The sequence below is a fragment of the Cetorhinus maximus genome, chromosome 15, assembly GCF_964194155.1.
Source record: "Cetorhinus maximus chromosome 15, sCetMax3.hap1.1, whole genome shotgun sequence".
NCBI classification, from domain to species: Eukaryota; Metazoa; Chordata; class Chondrichthyes; order Lamniformes; family Cetorhinidae; genus Cetorhinus; species Cetorhinus maximus.
This window is the reverse complement of record NC_135893.1, coordinates 686,309-710,269: the sequence shown is the minus strand read 5'-3', so window position 1 is coordinate 710,269 and position 23,961 is coordinate 686,309.

Sequence of the window (23,961 nt, the reverse complement as noted above, 5' to 3'; positions counted from 1 at the left end):
ATAACTCCTTAACTTTCACAAAGGCTTCATGTTGTGAATTCTATGACCAACGATGATTTTTTTTTTAACAAGTGTAATGGTGTTAACACTGTTGACAAGTTTGGCAAGAAGCGACTATAATACTTGGTCACGTCCAGAAAAGTCTTGCGTTCAATTACACTGGACGGAGAGAGTACCTCTTTGATTGCCCTGACTTTCTCCTCTACTGGACGCATACCCATGGCATCCATCCAGTGACCTAGGTAAGTGACGTCTGGCATTTGGAATGTAGATTTCTCTTTCTTTAATCGTACACCGGCTTCCAAGAACCTTCGTTACACCTCTTCCAGATCGGCCAAATGTTTGGCTTCAGTTTACCCTGTAATCAGGAGAGGCGATGGCATAGCAGTATTGTTGCTGGGCTAGTAATCCAGAGACCCAGGGGACCTGGGTTCAAATCCCGCCATGGCAGATGGTGGAATTTGAATTCAATAAAAATCTGGAATTAAAAGTCTAACGATGACCATGAAACCATTATTGTAAAAACCCATCTGGTTCACTAATGTCCTTCAGGGAAGGAAATTTGTCATGTGACTCCAGACCCACAGCAATGTGGTTTACTCTTAAATGCAAGACACTCAGTTGTAACAAACGGCTACAGGAAAGAACTGACCACCTGCCATTGACCTAGGCACAACAACGGCAAACTCAGCCTCCTTAGTAACATCTGGGAGCTCGTGCCAAAATGGGGAGAGCTGTCTCACAGACTAGTCAAGCAACAGCCTGACATAGTCATCCTCACGGAATCATATCTTACAGGTAATGTCCCAGACACCACCATCACCATCCCTGGGTATGTCCTGTCCCACCGGCAGGACAGACCCAGCAGAGGTAGTGACACAGTGGCATACAGTCGGGAGGGAGTTGCCCTGGGAGAGTCCTCAACATCGACTCCAGACCCCATGGGCAAGGAAACCTCCTGCTGATTACCACATCCTGCCCTCCCTCAGTGATGAATCAGTGCTCGTCCATGTTGAACACTATTTGGAGAAAGCATTGAGGGTGGAAAGAGTGAAGAATGTACTTTGGGTGGGGGACTTCAATGTCCATCACCAAGGGTAGCATCATTACTGACCAAGCCGGCCGAGTCCTAAAGGATATAACTGCTAGATTGAGTCTGCGGCAGGTGGTGAGGGAAAAACATACTTGACCTCATCCTCACCAACCTGCCTGCCACAGATGCATCTGTCCATGACAGTATCGATAGGAGTGATCACCGCACACTTGTTGTGGAGATGAGGTCCCTCCATCATGTTGTGTGGCACCACCACCGTGCTAAATGGGATAGATTTCGAACAAATCTAGCAATTCAAGACTGGACATCCATGAGGCGCTGTGGGCCATCAGCAGTAGCAGAATTGTACTGGAACACAATCTGTAACCTCATGGCCCAGCATATTCCCCACTCTACCATTACCATCAAGCCAGGGGATCAACCCTGGTTCAATGAAGAGTGCAGGAGGGCATGTCAGGAGCAGCACCAGGCATATCTCAAAATGAAGTGTCTGCCTGGTGAAGCTACAACACAGGACTACTTACATGCCAAGTGACATAACAGCAAGTGATAGACAGGGCTAAGCGATCCCACAACCAATGGATCAGATCTAAGCTCTGAAGTCCTTCCACATCCAGTCATGAATGGTGGTGGACAATTAAACAACTCACTAGAGGAGGAGACTCCACAAATATCCTCATCCTCAATGATGGGGGAGCCCAGCACATCAGTGCAAAAGATAAGGCTGAAGCATTTGCTACAATCTTCAGCCAGAAGTGCCAAGTGGATGATCCATCTCTGCCTCCTCTGGAGGTCAACAGCATCACAGGTGCCAGTCTTCAGCCAATTCAATTCTCTCCACGTGATATCAAGAAATGGCCAAAGTCTGCAAAGGCTATGGGTCCTGACAATATTCCAGCAATAGTACTGAATACTTGTGCTCCAGAACTTGCTGTGCCCCTAGCCAAGCTGTTCCAGTACAGCTACAACACTGGCATCTACCCAGCTATGTGGAAGATTGCCCAGGTATGTCCTGTACACAAAAAGCAGGACAAATTCAACCCAGCCAATTACCGCTCCATCAGTCTACTCTCCATCATCAGTAACGTAAAGGAAAGGGTCATCAACAGTGCTATCAAGCAGCACTTGCTTACCAATAACCTGCTCACTGATGCTCAGTTTGGGTTTTGCCAGGGCCACTCATTTCCTGACCTCATTACAGCCTTGGTTCAAACATGGACAAAAAAGCTGAACTCCCGAGGTGAGGTGAGAGTGACTGCCCTTGACATCAAGGCAGCATTTGACTGAGGGTGGCATCAAGGAGCCCTAACAAAACTGGAGCCAATGGGAATCAGGGGGAAAACTCTCCACTGGTTGGAGTCATACCTAGCACAAAGGAAGATGGTTGTGGTTGTTGGAGGTCAGTCATCTCAGCTCCAGGACATCACTGCAGGAGTTCCTCAGGGTAGTGTCCTCGGCCCAATCGTCATCAGCTGCTTCATCAATGACCTTCCTTCCATCATAAGGTTAGAAGTGGGGATGTTCGCTGATGATTGCACAATGTTCAGCACCATTCGCCACTCCTCAGATACTGAAGCAGCCCATGTCCAAATGCAGCAAGACCTGGACAATATCCAGGCTTGAGCTGACAAGTGGCAAGTAACATTTGCACCACACAAGCGTCAGGCAATGATCATCTCCAACAAGAGAGAATTTTGATGTTAGATGGCATTATTACCACTGAATCGCCCGCTATCAACATCCTGGGGGGTTACCATTGACCAGAAACTGAACTGGAATAGCCATATAAATACTATGGCTACAAGAGCAGGTCAGAGGCTAGGAATACTGCGGCGAGTAACTCACCTCCTGACTCCCCAAAGCCCATCCACCATCTACAAGGCACAAGTCAGGAGTGTGATGGAATACTCCCCACTTGCCTGGATGAGTGCAGCTCCCACAACACTCAAGAAACTTGACACTGTCCAGGACAAAGCAGCCCCGCTTGATTGGCACCACATCCACAAACATTCACTCCCTCCACCACCGACGCACAGTAGCAGCAGTGTGTACCATTACGAGAAATACTGCCGGAACTCACCAAGGCTCCATAGACAGCACCTTCCAAACCCACGACCACTGCTATCTAGACGGAGAAGGGCAGCAGACAAATGGGAACACCACGACCTGGAAGTTCCCCTCCAAGCCACACACCATCCTGACTTGGAAATATATTGCCGTTCCTTCACTGTCACTGGGTCAAAATCCTGGAACTCCCTCCCTAACAGCACTGTGGGTGTACCTACACCACATGGGCTGCAGCGGTTCAAGAAGGCAGCTCACCACCACCTTCTCAAGGGCAACTAGGGATGGGCAATAAATGCTGGACCAGCCAGTGACACCCACATCCCATGAATGAATAAAAAAGAAATCAGAACATCACCTAGGTATACTACTGCTTGGGGAAGTCCTTGCAAAAGACTCTCCATTGTCCTTTGGAAGATTGCGCATGCAGACAATATTCCACAGAGTAGGCAAGTATATTGATACAGATGCTTGTGCGTGTTGATGGTGACATATCCTCTAGACATGCTGTCTAGCTCTATCTGTTGGTAAGCATGGCTCATGTCCGGTTTGGTGTATGGTTTGCTTCCAGCCAGCTTTGCGTAGAAGTCATCTATCCTCAGGATAGGATATTTATCTTGTTTGGCTGCCTTGTTCATGGTCAATTTACAGTCCTCACAAATGCACATAGTTTGGTCAGGTTTCACTACTGGGACAATGGGTGCTGCCCATTCCAAAAATTGGACTGATGCTTACATTTTCTAACCGGCACAGTTCTGCATCCACCTTTAGGGCATAATGGGCTGTTTCCTGAGAATCTACATATGTTTTTGCTTGCAAACCTTTTAATTTTCCTAATTCATCATGAAATACACTGTTCAGGAACTCCTCCTTTTCTCAATGAAATATTTCAGACCAGCTGAGCTTAAGTTTTTGTAACCAGCCCCGGCCCAGACGACCAGCTCCTTCACCTGTCACTGTGATAGTGATAGCTGGGCTGCCTGCTGCCTATAGGACACAGGTATTGTAGCGATGCCTTTTACCTGTATGAATTCTCCAGCGTATGTCTTCAATTGATCTGTTGTCTGCTCCAGATTCAGTGGCTGGGTGGTTTCATTTAGGTATTTAAATGTGTGCTGTCTGAGGTTGGGGCTCCAGTATCTACCTCCATTATTAGTGGCTTCCCATTCACTTGGGTTATAGGTTCAGCTGTACAGGGAATAGATGTTGGTATTGGCAGATTCAGGTTCTGTTATATTATTCACTACAATCATTTTGGTCCGTGACCTTACGGGCTGTTTCGACTCCGCCCTGCACTGCTTATTATGTGACCTTTCTTATGGCAGTGATAACATTCTGCCTTCTTGATTCTGCAGTTGTCCGGTCCATGGTTACCCCCACATCTACAACACATTAACCTCGGAATTGCTGCTGAAGTGTTTCTGCTAGGCCTTTGCGTTTTTCTAACAGCGGACATTGCCTCTCGCTTTGCTGCTGTGCCTCTGGTTTTCACACCGCGCCGGGCAGTATGTTCCTGCTCCATGTGAACAGCGCCATGGTGTATGTTCTCTAAAGCCTGCCAGTCTCTCACAGCACTTTCCATGGCGAGGGATATTTCTAGGGTGCACTTCAAATCGATGTTGACTTCTGCGAGTAAATGGCTCTGAATGGCATCATCATGAACTCCACAAATTATCATTGGTCCCACAGCGTATCATTGAGTGTGTCTACGAAGTCACAGTGCTCAGTCAACTACTTCACCCTCGCTTTATAGGTTACGATGGACTCGCCTGGGGTCCTTACTCTGGAATTAAACTTAAATGGCTGCATTATTACTGACGCCTTCAGCTGAAAATGCGTCTTCACGAGGTTTACTAATTCATCAAAGGACTTGGAATTGGGCGCGTTTGGGGCCTCCAGACTGCGGGTGAGATTGTGTCTTACTGCCACATACACTCAAAAGGATTGCTTTCTGCTTCTCCTCCACAATAATTTCATTCGCCACAAAATAAAAACCAAGATCCTCGGCATACTGGCTCCAGTTTTCCATAGTCGCATCGTAAGGATTGATTCTGCTAAAGAGTGGCATGACTGGTGAGTGGCATGACTGGTGAGTGGCATGACTGGTGAGTGTACTTTTCTTTTTCTACTTAAGATCTGATGCACTCACATTCACTGGGTGAGGTGTAACGTCGGAGATATTTTACCCTCGTCGCCAAATGTAATGACTTGACAGAGCGGACAGGTTTCTACTTGAAACCGATAACATTATTGCAGAGAGCTTTTCAGCAGCTTCATGCTTGAACCCGGTCTTCGACTGGAAAGTCCTGCCTCTTGGATTACCCGCATTTAGGGCTCATTGGTCAGAGTCTCCAAGAACAAACACGTGACCCCTGATAGGCAGCAGGAAAGGCTATACCTTTAATTATTACAATCACTGAGTGAAAACAGCAGGATCACCGAGTGCAGGCGGCAGGTACCTGAGAGAGGTAACAGAGATGGTTGATGAGGGCAAGGCCATTGGTGTGATGTATATGGACTTCCAAAAGGCTTTCGATACAGTGTCACACAACAGACTTGTGAGGAAAGTTATAGGTCATGGAATAAAAGGGATAATAGCAACATGGATCCAAAATTGGCTGAGGAATAGGAAACAGAATGTAATGGTTAAAGGGTGTTTTTGGGGCTGGAAGGTTTGTAGTGGAGTTCCCCAGGAGTCGGTATTGGGACCCTTGCTTTTCCTGATATATATAAATGATCTAGATCTTGGTGTGCAGGGGACAATTTCAAAGTTTGCGGATGATATGAAACTTGGGAGAATTGTAAACTGTGAGGAGGACAGTGTGGAACTTCAGAAGGACATTGACACATTGTTGGAGTGGGCAGATAGGTGGCAGATGAAGGTCAATGTGGAGAAGTGTGAGGTGATGCATTTTGGTACAAAGACTATGGAGAGATTGTACAAAATAAAGGATACTATTCTAAAGGGTGTGCAGGAGCAGAGAGACCTGGGTGTTTATGTACATAAGTCATTGAAGGTGGCAGGACAGGTAGAGCTGTTTCTAAAGCATACAGTATTCTAGGCTTCATTAATAGGGGCGTAGAGTACAAGAGCAGGGAGGTTATGATGAACTTATATACGACACTGGTTAGACCTCAGCTGGAGTATTGTGTATAGTTCTGGGCGCCACATTATAGGAAGGATGTAAACACATTGGAGAGAGTACAGAAGTGGTTTACAAGAATGGTTCCAGGGATGAAACACTTCAGTTATGAGGAAAGATTGGAGAAGTTGGGACTGTTTTCCTTGGAGACGAGAAGGCTGAAAGTAGAAATTTTCAAAATCATGAGGGGTCTGGACAGGGTAGGTAGGGAGAAACTGTTCCCACTCGTGAACAGATCGAGAACCAGAAAGCACAGTTTTAAAGTGTTTTGCAAAAGAAGCAAATGTGAGGTGAGAAAAAACTTTCTCACACAGCGAGTGGTTAGGGTTTGGAATGCGCTGCCTGGAAGTGTGGTGGAGGCAGGTTTGATTGAGGCATTCAGGAGGGTATTGGATGATTATTTAAATGGAAACAATGTGCAGGGTTACAGGGAAAAGGCAGGAGATTGGCACTAAGTTAAAATGCCCAAAGAGCTGGTGCAGACACAATGGGCCGAATGGCCTTCTGCAGCGTAATAATTCTGTGATTCTGTGAAGAGTCATATTCCCCTTTAATTTTACTGGACTCTAAATTACTTAATCTATCCTCCGCACTCTGTAATCTATTTGCATGTTGTGAACTTAGTGTGTGCATGTATGAAAGTCAGAGTGGTTTTAGTATTTTACACAGGCCGGGTTAACTACAATAAAAATCATGCTCTCTTCTTTTTAAAAACGCCAGAACACCTGTCTGATTGTTTTTTATAGTCACGGCAGGTGAACAGTTAAACAGTCACGGAATTGGCAAGTATATCCATTTTCAACTAAAAACCCATTGCGGTCAAATGAGGAAGAGGGGAGTCTTCCAACCCCTCCTCACCTGATCATTACAGTTCTGGGACAAGTAGTGTCGCAGCCATAGTTCCTTTTCTTGATCCCTATCCATGGGCCCATGTAGTATATGAAGCTTAACTTGAATAGCTCCCATATTAAATGACAGCTACTGGAGGGATTTCTGGGATTTTTGATAGACAAGGGACTCAAGAGTTATGGGGACAGATGGCAAAGTGGAGCTGAGACATAATCAGATCAACCATGATCAAACTGGGCAGGGTTGTGAGGTGTGAGGAGGATGTAAGGAGGCTTCAGGGGGATTTAGACAAGTTGTGTGTGTGGGCAAACACATGGTAGATGCAGTATAACATGGATAAATGTGCAGTTACATGTTTTGGTGTGAAAAACAGAAAGGCAGAGTGTTATTTAAATGGTGATATATTGGGAAATGTGGATGTACAAAGGGATCTGGGTGTCTTTGTACACCAGTCAATTAAAGTAAACAGGCAGGTGCAGCGAGCAATTAGGAAGCTAATTGGTATGTTGGCCTTCATTGCAAGAGGATTTGAGTTCAGAAATGGGGATGTCTTACTGCAGTTATGCAAGGCCTTGGTGAGACCACACCTGGAGTACTGTGTGCAGTTTTGGTCTCCCTACCTGAGAAAGGATATACTTGCCACAGAGGGAGTGCAGCGAAGGTTCACTAGGCTGATACCGGGGATGGCAAGACTGTCGTATGAGGAGAGATTGGTTTGATTGGGCTTGTGTTCACTAGAGTTTAGAAAAATGAGAGGGGATCTGATTGAAACGTATTAAATTCTAACAGGGCTAAACATACTGGATGCAGGGAGGGTGTTTCCCCTGGTTGAGGAGTCTCAAACCAGGGGCCACAGTCTCAGGATATGGGGCAGGCCATTTAGGACAGAGATGAGGAAAAATTTCTTCACTCAGAGGGTGGTTAACCTGTGGAATTCTGTACCACAGAGGTTGTGGAGGCTGGGTCACTAAGTATATTCAAGAAAAAAATTGATAATTTTTTGGATATTAGGGGTATCAAGGGGTATGGAGAGAAAGTGGGAATATGGCATTGAGATAGAGGATCAGCCATGATCATAATGAATGGCGGAGCAAGCTCGAAGGGCCAAATGGCCTACTCCTGCTCCTAGTTCCTATGTTCCTATGTCATTCTGGGAGTTTGCCAGAATGGTTACTGTTGTTCTGTTTGGGTCAGCTTGCACTGGTTGCTGCAGCAATGCGAGGTAAATCTGTGGCATTTTCAAAGGCCAGTGTGCATATTGACTTGGTGTCTCCCTGGGTTAAGGGTTAAGAAATCTCACAGGTTTATTTTGAAGTTACAGCCAACTTGTAGAGGACCTATGTCTCAGGAACTTCAATACAAGCACTTCAGTGACACAAATGTAGAAGTGGCTCAAATGAATCAAGCGTCAGTTTTAAGAAATGACAATAAACAATGTGCTACACTAACTAACTGAGTTTATTTGATCTGAAACAAAGTGGCTGTTGAGATTGAAGGTAGCGATTTGGAGTCTGCTCTGCTGAGTGAATCCACGGTGATGAACCTGTTCTCATGATCCCGGAATAGTGAAATGTCAATTCCAGCTGGGATATCTGGAAGATTGAGACAAACAGTCGACTTTCCCAGCAAGAGGGCTGGAAAATCAGAGCTGACCAATTGAAGGGAAGAATGGGGACATTGCAGTCATAGTCGAGCTGTGGTGTAGTGCATTGTGGAGTAAAGATCATTGCAAAAGCAGCAAGGAAGGAAATGAAAGAGGTTTGAGACGAGGTTTGAGACGAGGTTTGATTAGACGGAAGAGGTTTGAGATGGTGTCTTAGATTCTGAAGTTTGCTTTGATCAAGCTTCAAAAAGCATTTAAAATCTGAATGACCTCCCTGATCAAGAAACACGGAAATAATTAAGAATTTGCCTTTGTTAATTCTGAAAAACAGACTTTTGAGAGCATAATCTTTTGTGTTTGTGTGGCTGGTGAGGAGGGAAACCCTTGTCCATCGGAAAATACTCATTCAAGATTCACTGGCCAACGAAATGAAGAGCTGGAAAATGCAGCAGAGGGTGAGAGAGTTTCTGATCAGGAAAGCTGTCCTCTGCCAGCCGGAAACCTCCCGGCTGATTTACATGTCAGCAACATTCCAGTCAGCACAATCTTGGGCGGGCAAACCTGTGGATGCAGAAGAAGGACATGAACAGAGGGAGATTAAATAAAGTCAAATAATTGTTTCATTTAACAAGCTAACAACACTCGGGCACCTCGAGTGAGACAGAATAATTAAGCTCTATACAGTTGGAATGAAAGTTATGCTTTGCCGGCTGCCTTCATTATTCTGAAAGCTCGAATCAATTTTCCTTTGTGCTCCTCTGCGTGTGTAGTCACACTGCGCCCTGTGATTGCAATGCATTCTGGCAACACAACAACCGCAGTCAGATGTGCAATGAATTAGTCATTTCCCAGCCAGTGGCCTGCCAGCCGGCATCTTATTGATGATTCTATCCTAGAACTCAAGGGCAGGGAGGCCGGCATCTCCCCTTGTCTCGCTGGCTGGGATCTGCAGAGCAGCATCATAGGAAGAACGTAAATAAGCATTGATTTTACATCAGCAGAAGGTATGCACCTTCATTCTAACTAATTGAATTTGTCTCTGCGTACATCAAGTTATGAAGGCTATCTTTATGTCTGGGATAATTGTGTAAAAAATTCATTGTATGAAAAGTTTGATAGGCATCAAAGTGATTTTGTGTCAGAATTATTTTGAGAGCTCTGGCCGAATGTATCCCGATTATTCACTTATTAGGACCAAGTGGATTGTGGCAGCCAGTGAGAAAAGTCAGAGTTGCAAATTGAGTTAAATGGAACAGAAAATGAGGAAATGATGAGATGTCAAAATAATGGAAGTACCTGTGCTAGATATCAGAGAATCTAAAGTTTTTAAAATGCTAAATAAAATAAAATAAAACGTATTGTCCCCAATCTACACGATGCTTCCTTTTGAAGAGCAGCATTTATCAATGTTGCCTATGATAGATTATACTTGAAGTTGATAAAAGTAGGAAGAAACTCCTGAACTGGGTGAAAAAAACTGCTTGCCTTAACTATCAAAAACCCACTAAAGCTGGTGGGATGTCTCTCAATGAAATAGAAACTCATTCTTATAGCAGTCAATGTCAGACCAGTCTCAGTGGTAGCCATCGCCTCTGTGTCCAAGATCACGGGCTCATGCCCCACTTCAAAGATTTGAGCATATAGTGTATCCTGACGTGACAGTGCAGTAATGAGGGTGTGCCACATTGTTTGAAAGGGTGCCTTTTGGATGCGATATTAAATTGCTGCCCCATCTCCTTTAGCTGGATGTAAGTGATCCCTTGGCACATTTTGAAGAGCAGATTGTTCTCCCAGTGTCCCTTGCAACCAATAAGCGGCATCACAGAGAAGAAAAGAAGAATTCCTGGTCATTTATCCCATTGCTAATTTGTGGGATCTTCCCATGTGCTAACTGGCTTCCGCACTTCTGCACATTAAACATTTCAAAAGTATTTCATTGGCCATGAAGCACTTTGGGAAGTCCTGAGCTCATGCAAGGAGCTGTATAAATGGATTGTCACTTTCTTGTGACATAACCTCACTACGATTTGAATGGTGATTTGGGTACAGGTGTGTGCTATCTGGCAATATCCTGGACAGATGCTCAGGCATATTCAAGATCACATGTAATTCAAGTGGAATCCAAAACCGTGCACTGCCAAATCATCAGGTGCTGCAGGAAACAAACAATACTGTTTCTGTGGTAAACTGTTGCAATGTTTCAAGCTAATGGTGCATTCACTTTACAAACTAGACTTCAGCAGCATTAAGGCAGCTGAGGTATCGAGACACAGCTGCAAAGTCTAAATGTTTTCTCTCCACTGCAGACTGCCATTTTTCATAGCTGTCAGTGCAATGCAGCACATAGTTTTCTGTATGAACCATTTGCATTGTTAGGAAGGCCAGTAAACATTCAGACAGTAATGCCAGCAGCATTTTGCATTGCTCAGTTGCTGTGGAGTCTCCACACAAAAGGGAATCACAGAACTCGCCCCTGCTTAAAGCAGTTTGGCATTTTATTTCAGCATAAGATTACTGCAATATAAAGCAGCATGTGATCAGAATGATGAGTGGCCATGGTCTGGGTTTACAAATCAAGGACTCAAATTTTCAAAAAATAAAGTCAGTTTTTGGATGGATCTCTGGAATATAATATCATCTGTGAAACCACAGAGCAGACAAGTAACAATCCAATTCAAAGTGTGTTTATTTAAGCAGAGCTGTTGCATTATCTTTCCTATTCAAATGCAGAGCACATTTTTATGCAGCATTTAAATCACTTTGACGTCACAAAGCTAAACCTTCTAATTAGGTTCCTAACTGTAAAAATGTGCTAGTTTGGATTTTCCACCCTCCCCCCATCTCATCACTTTCTGCAGATTTGGGGGATGTTTGGATAGTTTGGCTCCTGCTCTGTGGGCCCCTCCCCCTCATTTTCCTACCTCTTCCTTTCCTCCTTCCCTCTACCTCTACTCCTCCATCCTTCCTCATCCTTCTCCCTGCTCTCCCTGCCTGGAGGTATAAATGAAAGACTTGCATTTCTATAGCACTTTTCACAACCCACAGAAATCTCAAGGCTCTTTATAACCAATGAAGTTAGTCCCAGCGTAGTCCTCGCTGTAATGCAGGAACCAATCTGTGCCCAGATATTTTTTTTCTTTATTCTTTCATGGGATGTGGGCCAGCATTTGTTGCCCATCCCTAATTGCTCTTGAGCTAAATGGCTTGCTAGACCATTTCAGAGGGCAGTTAAGAGTCAACCACATTGCTATGGGTCTGGAGTCACATATAGCTAAGGACAACAGATTTCCTTCCCACTACACCACCGTCTCCCCCTGTAAGTTTGTCTGAAAGTTCTGGTGATTCTGCCCCACGACTTTGGCAGTCTGCTCAGGAACCATCTGACAGGATCCACCATCTCCTTTTCCCACAGGCCTCTAGAGTGTTGCATATGGAAACTGTCTGATGGACTTGTGAGCAAAGATGTTTGTCTGCATAACCTTTTCTTTGAGGAATAGATGGTACGGCACGGTCCAACTGCTTGGAGTGTTCCGCGGCAGCGTGGCCAGACCCATCCTTCGCAACACCAGGGGCAGGTAGAACCCCAGCACGTAGTGACACTTGCTGTTTACATAATGAGAGTCTATACACACAGCTTGATGCAGCCACACAAAGGTAATCAGGGTGAGGACAATATTGTACATTCCTTCCCTTTTATCTACATGTTTGTATATTGCGTCCCTGCGAACATGGTCTATTTTCACCCTCCACATAAAGTGGAAGATGGTTTGGGTGATCACCACAATGCAGAGGTGAGGGATGGGCCACAGCTGCCCAGGAGTGAGGAATTGGCTATGTACAGCAAGACCACCTCATACCCGGTGACCAAGCGCTTGTGCACAATGGAGAGGGAGCATCGCTCCCACATGCTCAGTTTTTGTTTCACCATGGCTACGCGTTCCTTCCAGTTTTTGGCACATGCCTCAGCCTCTCTGAACTATATCCCCCACACCTTCAGGCCACCTAGCCTGCCGGTGAAGGGGATTGGCCCAGTTCCCAAAGAACGTGGCCTCACTCTTGCCGCAATTTACCTTGTCTCCTGAGATCAATGTGAACTGGTCACAGATGTGGATCAGTCTGCGCACCAACAGCGGATCTGAGCAGGAGATGGTGACATCGTCCATGTACAGGGAGGCTTTTACCTGAGTGCCTCCACTGCCTGGGATCATCACTCCCCTTATGCCCGGATCCTTCCTGATGGACTCAGCAAAGGGTTCTATGCAACACACAAACAGGACAGGCGAGAGAGGACAGCCCTGCCTGATTCCAGAATTAATTGGAAAGCTATCTGATTCCCACCCATTGATTGAGACTGCGCTACTGATGTTAGTGTAGAGCAGTTGGATCCAATTGCGAATTCCCTCCCCAAACCCCATTTTGGAGAGCTCATCCACCATGTAGGTGTGCGATATTCTGTCAAAGGCCTTCTCCTGATCCAAGCTGATGAGGCAGGTGTGCACACCCCTGTCCTGTACATAGGCAATCGTATCCCTGAGCAGCGCCAGGCTGTCAGAGATCTTCCTGCCCGGCACAGTGCAGGTCTGGTCAGGGTGGATCACCAATTCCACAGCGGATTTGACCTGACTGGCAATGACCTTGGACAGAATCTTATAGTCCATGTTCAACAGTGAAATGGGTCACCAATTTCTAATTTCTTCCCTTTCCCCCTTGTGCTTGTAGATGAGGGTGATGATGCCTTTCCTCATGGATTCTGACATACTGCCGGCCAGGAGCATACTCTCGTACACTTCTAGCAGGTCTGGGCCCATCCAGTCCCACAGAGCCGAATACAACTCCGCCGGCAAGCCGTCACTCCCGGGAGTTTTACTCTTCTCAAAGGACTCAAGGGCCTTAGTCAGTTCATCCAGAGTTAGTGGTTTGTCCAGACTCTCCCGTGTGCTGTCGTCTAAGACTCCGTGATAGAGGATAGGAGGACTGAGAGGCCGGCCCCTGTTAACACAGACATTTGCTGCATTTCCAAAACATAACGTCAGCTCTGGAACCATAACCTGACCCCTCCTGATACTCCTGGCACGTGCATTGCACTAGCGCCTGTCGAATCTCGATGTGATGCATGGAGGTGAAAAGGCAAGCAAACTTTTCCAAAAATACTTTCAAAATCAGCCCCTCTTGAACCATCACTGTCCTATTGCCGCCTCCATTTGCCTTGCATCACCATCCCTTAATCTTTCCTGCCTTCCAACCAATCACAGACCTTCCCTTTTGTACTTGCCACCCACCAACACCACCCCCCACCCCACCCCAAACACAACCCCAACCTCACTTGTAAACAGTTATATCTCAAACTTTTTCCGGTTTTGGTGAAAGGTCATCAACCTGAAGTGTTAACTCTGTTCCTCTCTCACAGACGCTGTCCGTGAGTATTGCTCACAGCAATACTCTTACTCCAATACTCCTGAGTACCTGCTGAGTATTTCCAGCAATTTCGGTTTTTATTTCAACATTAACCTGTTTGGTTCTCTTACACTTAGGGAAAATTGACACTCGCATCATATTTCTGGAAATGTAAATCACCTGCATTGACTGTACACTTGCTGCCACTACAGCTCATAGTGAGATGCACAATTTTATTAACACTAGTTCCAGAGGCTTTGAATAATGTTGTCAAATTCTGATTCACCTGAGTGGATGTGTTTGTGAAGTGGGACTAGGGGCCATGTTAACCTGCACCCACACTCTGGCCTCCAGTTGCTGGCCTAAAGCAGTGGAAGATTCCTCCTGTTATACTTTAAAAGTGGGATATTTTTGTAACCTATTTTAATATATATCCATTTGGCTTTTTAGAAGTGGCAGTCAAATGCCACCTTTTGAGAGTTGAATCCACTGCTGCATTGGCACCAGAGGCCTCAGGTTCTGTCACTGGCCCCAGTGGCTGGGTTATGGAACTGTTCATCTTTACTATGTTGATAAAGTAAAAAGATCCAGGAAATCCTCAGTGAAGTTTCCTTCAATAACTGCTACAACTATTGGAACCTACCTTAGTCTCAATCGAGGCATATTATTATTTAGCTTCATTCACACGTAAACTACAACTGCAATTTTTAAAAATGCTCTCACGATGTCCTGTGCTTCCAAGGTCAGTTCATTAATACAATATAAACTGACTGTAATCTGTCAAGAGAGAAAGTTAACAGATCCAAATATGTTCTACCCAATCAAAAAGCAATGACCAGTGGAGAATTCCTTGTCTTCACACTGGGCCAATCACTGTAACTAGTTATTAAATCCAGTTTCAAGAATCTATTTTTGTGCCTTTGTAAAAACTGGGCAACTGATTATTGAAATAAGGTCCATGTTTTGTAATTGGGCCAATAGTTGAATTCCCATCCATGTTGAAGGTGAGTTTTCTCCAATTCAAACTAATTACCTCAAAATAAAATTTGCTGGTTAAGAAAAGTCTCAATCTACCACATCAAAGACCCGCATATCAAACTTTATAATTAGCTAAAACTGCCAACGGCCAGCTTGCTATCGCCACATTGTCAATGCTGGTGGAGGGATTAAGGCCATTTCAGGTGAGTAATCTTTCCACCTTAAAAAATGACAGAGTGACAACATGTTGCCTGCAGGTTGTTTTCTTTCTCGAAACAATTACCTGAAATCAGTAGTAATAGATTAATAAATAATTAATAACAATTAATAGTCATAGATTATTTCATAATTCATTCATGGGATGTGGGCATTGCTGGCTAGGCCAGCATTTATTACCCATCCCTAATTGCCCTTGAGAAGGTGGTGGTGAGCTGCCTTCTTGAACCACTGCAGTCCATGTGGTGTAGGTACACCCACAGTGCTGTTAGGGAGGGAGTTCCAGGATTTTGACCCAGCGACAGTGAAGGAACGGCGATATATTTCCAAGTCAGGATGGTGAGTGACTTGGAGGGGAACTTCCAGGTGGTGGTGTTCCCATCTATCTGCTGCCCTTGTCTTTCTAGATGGTAGCATTCATGGTTTGGAAGGTGCTGTCGAAGGAGCCGTGGGGAATTCCTGCAGTGCATCTTGTAGGTGGTACTTACTGCTGTCATTGTGTATTGGTGGTGGAGGGAGTGAATGTTTGTGGATGGGGTGCCAATCAAATGGGTTGCTTTGTCCTGGATGGTGCCAAACTTCTTAAGTGTTGTTGGAGCTGCACTCATCCAGGCAAGTGGGGTGTATTCCATCACACTCCTGACTTGCGCTTTGTAGACGGTGAACAGGCTTTGGGGAGTCAGGAGGTGAGTTACTCACTGCAGGATTCCTAGCCTCTGACCTGCTCTTGTAGCCACAGTATTTATATGGCTGGTCCAGTTCAGTTTCAGGTCAATGGTAACCCGCAGGATGTTGATAGTGGGGGATTCAGTGATGGTAATGCCATTGAATGTCAAGGGATGATGGTTAGGTTCTTTCTTGTTGGAGATGGTCATTGCCTGGCACTTGTGTGACGCGATTGTCACTTACCATTTGTCAGCCCAAGCCTGGATCTTGTCCAGGTCTTGCTGCATTGGGACATGGACTCCTTCAGTATCTGAGGAGTCGTGAATGGTGCTGAACATTGTGCAATCATCAGCAAACATTCCCACTTCTGACCTTATGATGGAAGGAAGGTCATTGATGAAGCAGCTGAAGATGGTTGCTCCAAGGACACTACCCTGAGGAACTCCTGCAGTGATGTCCTGGAACTGAGATGATTGACCTCCAACCACAACCATCTTCCTTTGTGCTAGGTATGACTCCAACCAGTGGTGATTTTTCCCCCAATTCCCATTGACTCCAGCTTTGCTTGGGCTGCTTGATATATATTGATAAAGACCATTTACTGTCAATTAGGTCAAGCACTTCATTGTCATGGGAAGGAATTGAATATTGTAGGATTAGTTACCGTATGTCTTGCCAAACACTTCATCACAGCTATTTCTAAAGTGACCCAGCTGAAATCTCTAGTACCCTCGAGCAAGGAAGGTGTATGAGGGCTGGTGTATGGAATGGTGCCATTGGCAGGAGACTCAACAGCTTGACAGGCTGTTGAAGAGATTGTTGATATGTTTTCCACGATTATCAATTTAAGTGCGACTGGTCTTATGGAAAGACAAATTGAAACTGGCAAAAGAAAAGCTCCCCACCAACTCTCCCAAAAAGCCCAAACTTGGGCAATTGTATTAGTCCCCTCAGTAGTTTGGGAGGAACTTCAGTATTGTGCTGTTTTGGGACATGGCGCTGATGCTATTGCTGGGAATTTCCTAGCTGGAAAATGCCATTCATATGGTCTATCCATGGTTATGACAGTGAAAAGGAAGGAGCCTTCAGGAAATTCCTGATGCCTATTTCTATAAAAATGAGCTCCATCAATTTCCAAAATCACTGCCCTAAAATGCCCTTTGATGTGCAATAGTAAGAATTATCCTAATGAAACATTGTTGAAGTGATTCTTGAAGAAGTCATGAGCATAATCTTCTGAAAAATTTAGGATGAAGAAGAATTTGATTTCTGGCAGGTAAGTGCCTTCAGATTTTTCTTTATTAACCTCCTGTCTGAAGGCAAATTTAGAACCCGCAGCTAAATATGACCCGCTCAGAGAAGAGATCTCCACACTACTGAGCACAAAAAAATCCACATGCTCAGAACCTCTCAATGTGGACCTGCTCTGCAAGCCGTTGCAATGTTTGTGGAGTCAGGGAATTCTCTTAATTATATTTCCAAAGGCAAGAACCAGGAGCAGGGTGATGGAGTGCATTGATATCAGGCTAGAAAGTTTAGCAGAAGAGTGCCATGCCACGGAGGGAGGCTGCCAGGTTCCCCCTCACCCTTTCACAAAGCTAACCATTTTAGAAATGTTAAAATAGAACTTCTGCCCAAATCTTCAGTGGTCCAGGGTTCGACTTGAACTTGGGCCCAAAGGTGGCCTCACGTCCGCCAGTGAGCCAGGAGACACCGATGAACCTGTGTTGACCATGTGTTGAGTTTATCTGAGGTCCTGGAACATGGCAACATCTGATGATACAATTCATAACTTTTTAAAAACAAATTTGACTTCCAGTTAATAGGTGACAATGTCACAGCAAGATTTCGTGTTTTAGAACATTTACTGTAACAAATGGCTGAAAGCCATTGCTATTGACTAAATATTGTTTTCTTTTTATCAGCAACATATTTTAAACTACAGAGAGGATCGCTGCTTTTTTATACTTAGCACATATCGCACTTCCCATGGAATTACAGTCCTTACAGCAAACAACTCATGGTTGCTCCCAGCAGAGTCTTTGAATATTTTTAAGGCAGAGTTGGATAGATTCTTGGTAACCCAGGAGCAGTCTCGAGGGGCCGAATGGCCTACTCCTGCTCCTAGTTCATATGTTTGTGTGTTCCAGTGGGTTCCCACGTTGCCAAGTAGTGACTTTGAGTGTCTGCCTCCAGGTGCTTTTCTCAGTTTTTGGAGAATTTCTTAAATTGACCCCCAGCAGAAAAGCTTGTTCTGAATTTTCCCCTTCTCCTGACTATGCCAGAACAAGTCTCCCAGAATCCTTAGAAGGCTGCAGGATGCATCTCTTTGACTAGAGATCATCTCTGTCCTGCAGCTGACTGTGACAGCTCACAAAGCCAAGCAGCCTCTTCTCTCTGCCAACCATACAAAACCTATGCTGTCTGTGATATTCACTGATTTTTAGGGAAGTCTGTAACCTGATCTCAAAAATGGCTTCCTCTGCCCTCTTCCTCTTGGCATAATAAGAAGATAAGAAATAGGAACAGAAGTAGACCATTCAGCCCCTCTAGCCTGCTCCGCCATTAAATAAGATCATGGTTGATCTGTTTGTGTTTCAAATTCCAGGTTCCCATCTAAACCCGATAGCCTTTGATTCCCTTGCCAAACAAGAATCTATCTACCTCTGCCTTAAAAATATTCAATGACCCCACCCCCACCATCTTCTGAGGCAGAGAGTTCCAAAATAGCACAATCTTTTGAGAGAAAAAAATTCTCCTCATCTCTGTCCCAAAAGGGCGACCCCTAATTTTAAAACAGTGCCTCCTAGTTCTGGACTCACCCACAAGAGGAAACATCCTTTCCACATACACCTTGTCAAGGCCGTTCAGGATCTTGTATACTTCAATCAAATCACCCCTCACTCTTCTAAACTCCAGTGGAAACAAGCCCAGTCTGTCCAACCTTTTCTCATAAGACAACCCACTCATTCCAGGTATCAATCTAGTAAACCTCCTCTGAACTGCCTCCAATGTATTTACATCCTTCCTTAAATAAGGAGACCAAAACTACACACAGTATTCGAGGTGCAGTCTCACCAATGCCCTGTATAACTGAAGCATAACACCCTTACTTTTATGTTCAATCCCTCTCGTAATAAAGGATAGCATTCAATTACCCATCTTAATTACTTGCTGTACCCACATACTAACATTCTGTGACTCATGTACAAGAACATCTAGACCCCTCTACACATCAGAATTATGCAGCGGTTCTCCATTTAAGTAATACTCTGCTTTTTTGTTCTTCCTGCCAAAGTGAACAACTTCACATTTTCCCACATTAAACTCCATTTGCCAGATCTTTGCCCACTCACTCAACCTATCTATATCCATCTGCAACCTCCTCATGTCCTCTTCACAACATACTTTCCTACCTATCTTTGTGTCATCTGCAAATTTAGCTGCCATGTCTTCACTCCCCTCATCTAAGTCATTAATGTAAATTGCAAAAGGCCCCAACACAGACCCCTGTGGGACTCCACTTGTCACATCCTGCCAATCAGAAAAAGACCCATTTATGCATACTCTCTACTTTCTGCCAGCCAGCCAATCTCCTATCCATGCTAATATGTTACCCCTATACCATGCGTTTTTATTTCCCATAATAATCTTTGATGTGGCAATTTATCAAATGCCTTCTGGAACTCCAAGTACATTACATCTACAGGCTCCCCTTTATCCACAGCGCATGTTACTCCTTCAAAAAACTCCAACAAATTGGTTAAACATGATTGTCCTTTCACAAAACCATGCTGACTCTTTCCAATTGCCTTGAGCTCTTCTAAGTGCCCAGCTATAACCTCCTTAATGATCGATTCTAATAGCTTCCCCATAACAGACGTCAAGCTAACTGGCCTATAGTTTCCTGTTTTCTGCCTTCCTCCCTTCTTGAATAGAGGGGTTATATTTGCTACTTTCCAATTTGTTGGAACCTTTCCAGAATCTAGTAAATTTTGGAAAATTAACACCAGCGCATCGACAACCTCATTAGTCACTTCTTTTAAGACCCTAGGGTGTAGTCCATTGGTACCCGGAGACTTGCCAGCCCACAGCTCCATCAACTTGCTCAGTACCATTTCCCCAGTGATTTCAATTTCACCAAGTTCCTTTCTCCCGTTCACCTCCTGATTTGCAGCTATTACTGGAATGTTTTTTGTATCCTCTATAGTGAATACAGAAACAAAATATTTGTTCATTTCTTCCGCCGTTTCTTTATTATCTATTATTAACCCCGCACTGTCACTCTCTAGAGGACCAACACTCACTTTATGTGCTCTTTTCCTTTTTAAGTACCTATAGAAACTCTTGCTTTCTGTTTTAACATTTCTAGCTAGCTTCCTCTTATACTCTAATTTCTTTCTCCTGATTAACCTTTTAGCCATTTTCTGCCATTCTTTATATTCTCTTTAATCGTCTGTCCTGCCATTCATCTTTACAGAGTTGTATGCTTTTTCCTTAAGTTTGATGCTTTCCTTAACTTTTTCAGTTAACCACGGACGGTGGGTCCTCCCCTTAGAATTTTTCTTTATAGTAGGAATGTACTTATTCTGAATACTCTGAAATACCCCCTTAAATGTCTGCCACTGCTTCTCTATTGATCTATCCTGTAGCCTAGTTTCCCAGTTCACTTCAGCTAGCTCAACTTTCATCCCCACATAGTTGCTCTTATTTAAGTTTAAGGTACTAGTCTTAGACCCACTCTTCTCCCTTTCAAACTGGATGTAAAATTCAACCATATTGTTGTCGCTGCTGCCTAGGGGTGCCTTTACCCCAAGGTCAGTATGAAACACATTAACCTTGCATCCGGGTAGAAATGCAAATGAGCTTATTTTGCCCCAATTCACTATCATCTCGGAAGCAAAGGAATAGTTTACAGCACAACTGTTTATAATCCGGTGCCTTCAACACCTCCCTGGGACTTTGGGAGACTCAGAGTCTATGCATTGTGAACTCAGACACTGCTGTCATTACCTTCAAGCACAAAAACCTTATACTTCTTTCTCAGATAAGCAACCAAGCCTTTCTTTGATCTCTAACAATCAAACCACCCAGGCTTACTGTCAGGCAGACTGCAGAACAGGTCATATGACCCCTTCATTTATCTTAAATTTAAAGCTGAGCCCAAAATATAATAAAATTATACATCTCATAATTGTAACACTGGTGTTGGGGTCCCCAACCTTGGTCCCATCTTCCTCAACCATAACAATAGTCCTGTAGATAATGGGTGGATATTTTGCACCCTTCCCTCCCCACCACCTATTATAGAAATGTTGGAACCCAGTCTAACCAGGTCCTTAACCAGTTCATTGTACGCCCACCAACATTATGGTAGGAATATGCCAGAATGGCTGGAGATTCTCACGACTGTTTTTTTGACGCAATAAGTTGGATTCAGCCTGTTCTGTTTTTCTGCTTTCTTCCGAGGGTAAAGGATGATGACAATGGGAAATAATTATAGTTATTATTACCTTAATTAGTAAGGGCAGTTTACCGCTAGTAAACAGAAAGGTTTCTTTTGCTCACTTGTTAATTACACTGTTAGTCAGGTTGAGTAACCAGTCATATTAACAACATGTCAGCTGGAACTAGAAGTGTGGATGAGTCACATTAGTGCAGGAAATAGTTATCTGCTGCCTGGAGATTAGGCAACTCATGGCTTCCCACCGGCTCTCAATTAGCCGCAGAGTAAGGAATTCTAGATAGGACAAGGAAAGGCTAAACTTCCCTTGTTGCTCCTGGAGGGACATTCCTACTTATCATGGCCTCCCACAAAAGGGAGCTTCAGAAAGGCTGTTCCAAGGTGAGCTAATGGTTCCTGGTGCTGCTCATATTGCCCCTCCCAGACTGAATATCATCACAGGCTAAACAGTGCTGTGCTAAACCCATTTCCTCCCATTGAACTGTATAATTAAGACCCTCTTCTGTCTGCAGTACATTCTGCCAGATTTGCCAGTCTTCACGCAGTTGAGTCTTCACTGCAATCTGTTGCATCAATAGCAACTCAGTACAGAGCTCTTCCCAGACCCAAAGGTACATTGTGGGTTTGTTTGAAGAGCACCAGACCTTACCAGCCATTGGTACTACATCAGAGGAACTCGTTTATTCATGGCTCTTGTGTTCACGACTGAAATCGCTTTTCAAAAAACACTATCGCTGAACCTTTACCTTAAATAAAACTTTCAACATAAATAAAGCTGCAAAATAAAGTTCACCATAACCACCTTTTGAACACTGAAGATAGATATATTAATAGAATGCACAGTTACTAAGGAAACACATTCACATTCTTCTAGTAATTTCCAGTAATTCGCTGGATAGATTTCTTCATCTACCCATGTTCAGGAAGTGCTCCCTCTACTGATTTTTTTTATTTCAGATCTACATTTTTATTAATTGAAACAATTCCATTCTGAAAATTATTCAAGGTGGAAAAAGACACATTTCCAAACAGTAATTATCCAAATTTTAAAATATACTGCAGGCTAAGAAATTGTAAGGCATTATCAGGAAAATCAAGTACCTGATTCATTCCCAGGATGGCAAACTGCAGATTTAAATAGAATTACATTTTTACTTTTCCTCCCATTAATTATTCTCAAGGATTCGAGAAGAATTTTAAGTGCAAGTCAATGCCCTGACTGCCTGAAAACACCCTCAAGCCTGGGAAGGGGTGCCAATTACATTTTAATGGTTACAAGATAAATTTTAAAAGTCAAATTAGAAAGGAATGTCATTCAGTTTGACTTTGTATCCTTGCCATATCTGCTTTAGTGGAAAACAATCTCAAATATAAAGCTAGGCATGTTCTATGGACATGGGCATTGAAGATAGTGTAACAAATACAAAGGAAGTTTCAGTTTTCCGTGAACAGCATTTGCACAAGCTCGGGCTTAAATAGCTCCTCTTCTACCAGTTTGTGGGTTGTACCATATTTCATGGGAGTTGGTACAGCATTCATCTTCAGTTTTATTCGAAAGTTATTTTCAAGTTTCTTCCAGTGTAGCCTGTCACCAGTTTGACAATAGATGAAGACAGAGTCTTCAGGCAGCTGAGTCAGTTCTCCACGGACTATTGGTTCAGCTGTTGCGACACAAATAAATGCAGCCTTAAATTGCCCAGCAACATTGAATGCAGAATCTGAAAATTATGGGATGTGTCAGACTGTTGATGATTGGTTGTTGTGCTCTGAACAATATGCTGATGCCACATGATTGATGAATTCCAGAAGGAAGCATTGAGCATGAGTGCTGGAGAAGTTTGCGTCACCTTTGAAAACTGGCATATTCCAGTCACCCAGTAAGGACAGGGTGTCTTGTATGAATATCATCCTGCACCTGGAATCATGCAGCTTCTGAAGAATCCATTCGATCAAAAAAGCCAAGGGTCTACGCTCTCAAAAGTGTCATGATATGGTAAGTGGCATTTGCCAGGCTGGCCAAATCCCATAGGGAAACTTGGCCAGGCTATCACAACAATTTTGCAATTTGTATTTGTTATGAGAAGGCTTGTACACTGAAGTCAGAAGTACAGAGTCCACCAACACATTTAGAGATTAAATTAAAACAGTTCTCAACAAAAGAAAAGATAAAGTTATACACACAAGATTACGGTTATGCAGTTAGACTTAGTCTTATAACAGTTCCCAAAAGATTTCTACTTAACTAGACTCCCAACTACATACCCCTTTCAGGCAACAGTCCAAATATATTCTTAATCTTTAAAACATCCAGCAGTATTACCGCAAGCACCCACAGTTGCTATAAGGGAGGTATTTCACAGCTTCTCTCTCCTTCTCACTTGACAATGGAATTCCAAAGGCTTTTAACAAATCCTTGCACTCGGGACCAAACCAGTGCTTTGCTGGGGTGGCTGGAGGCCGCTTTTTCACAGGTCTATTTCACACAGTCCACCTTTCAAGATCTCACAGAGCCACTCTCCATACAGCTTTC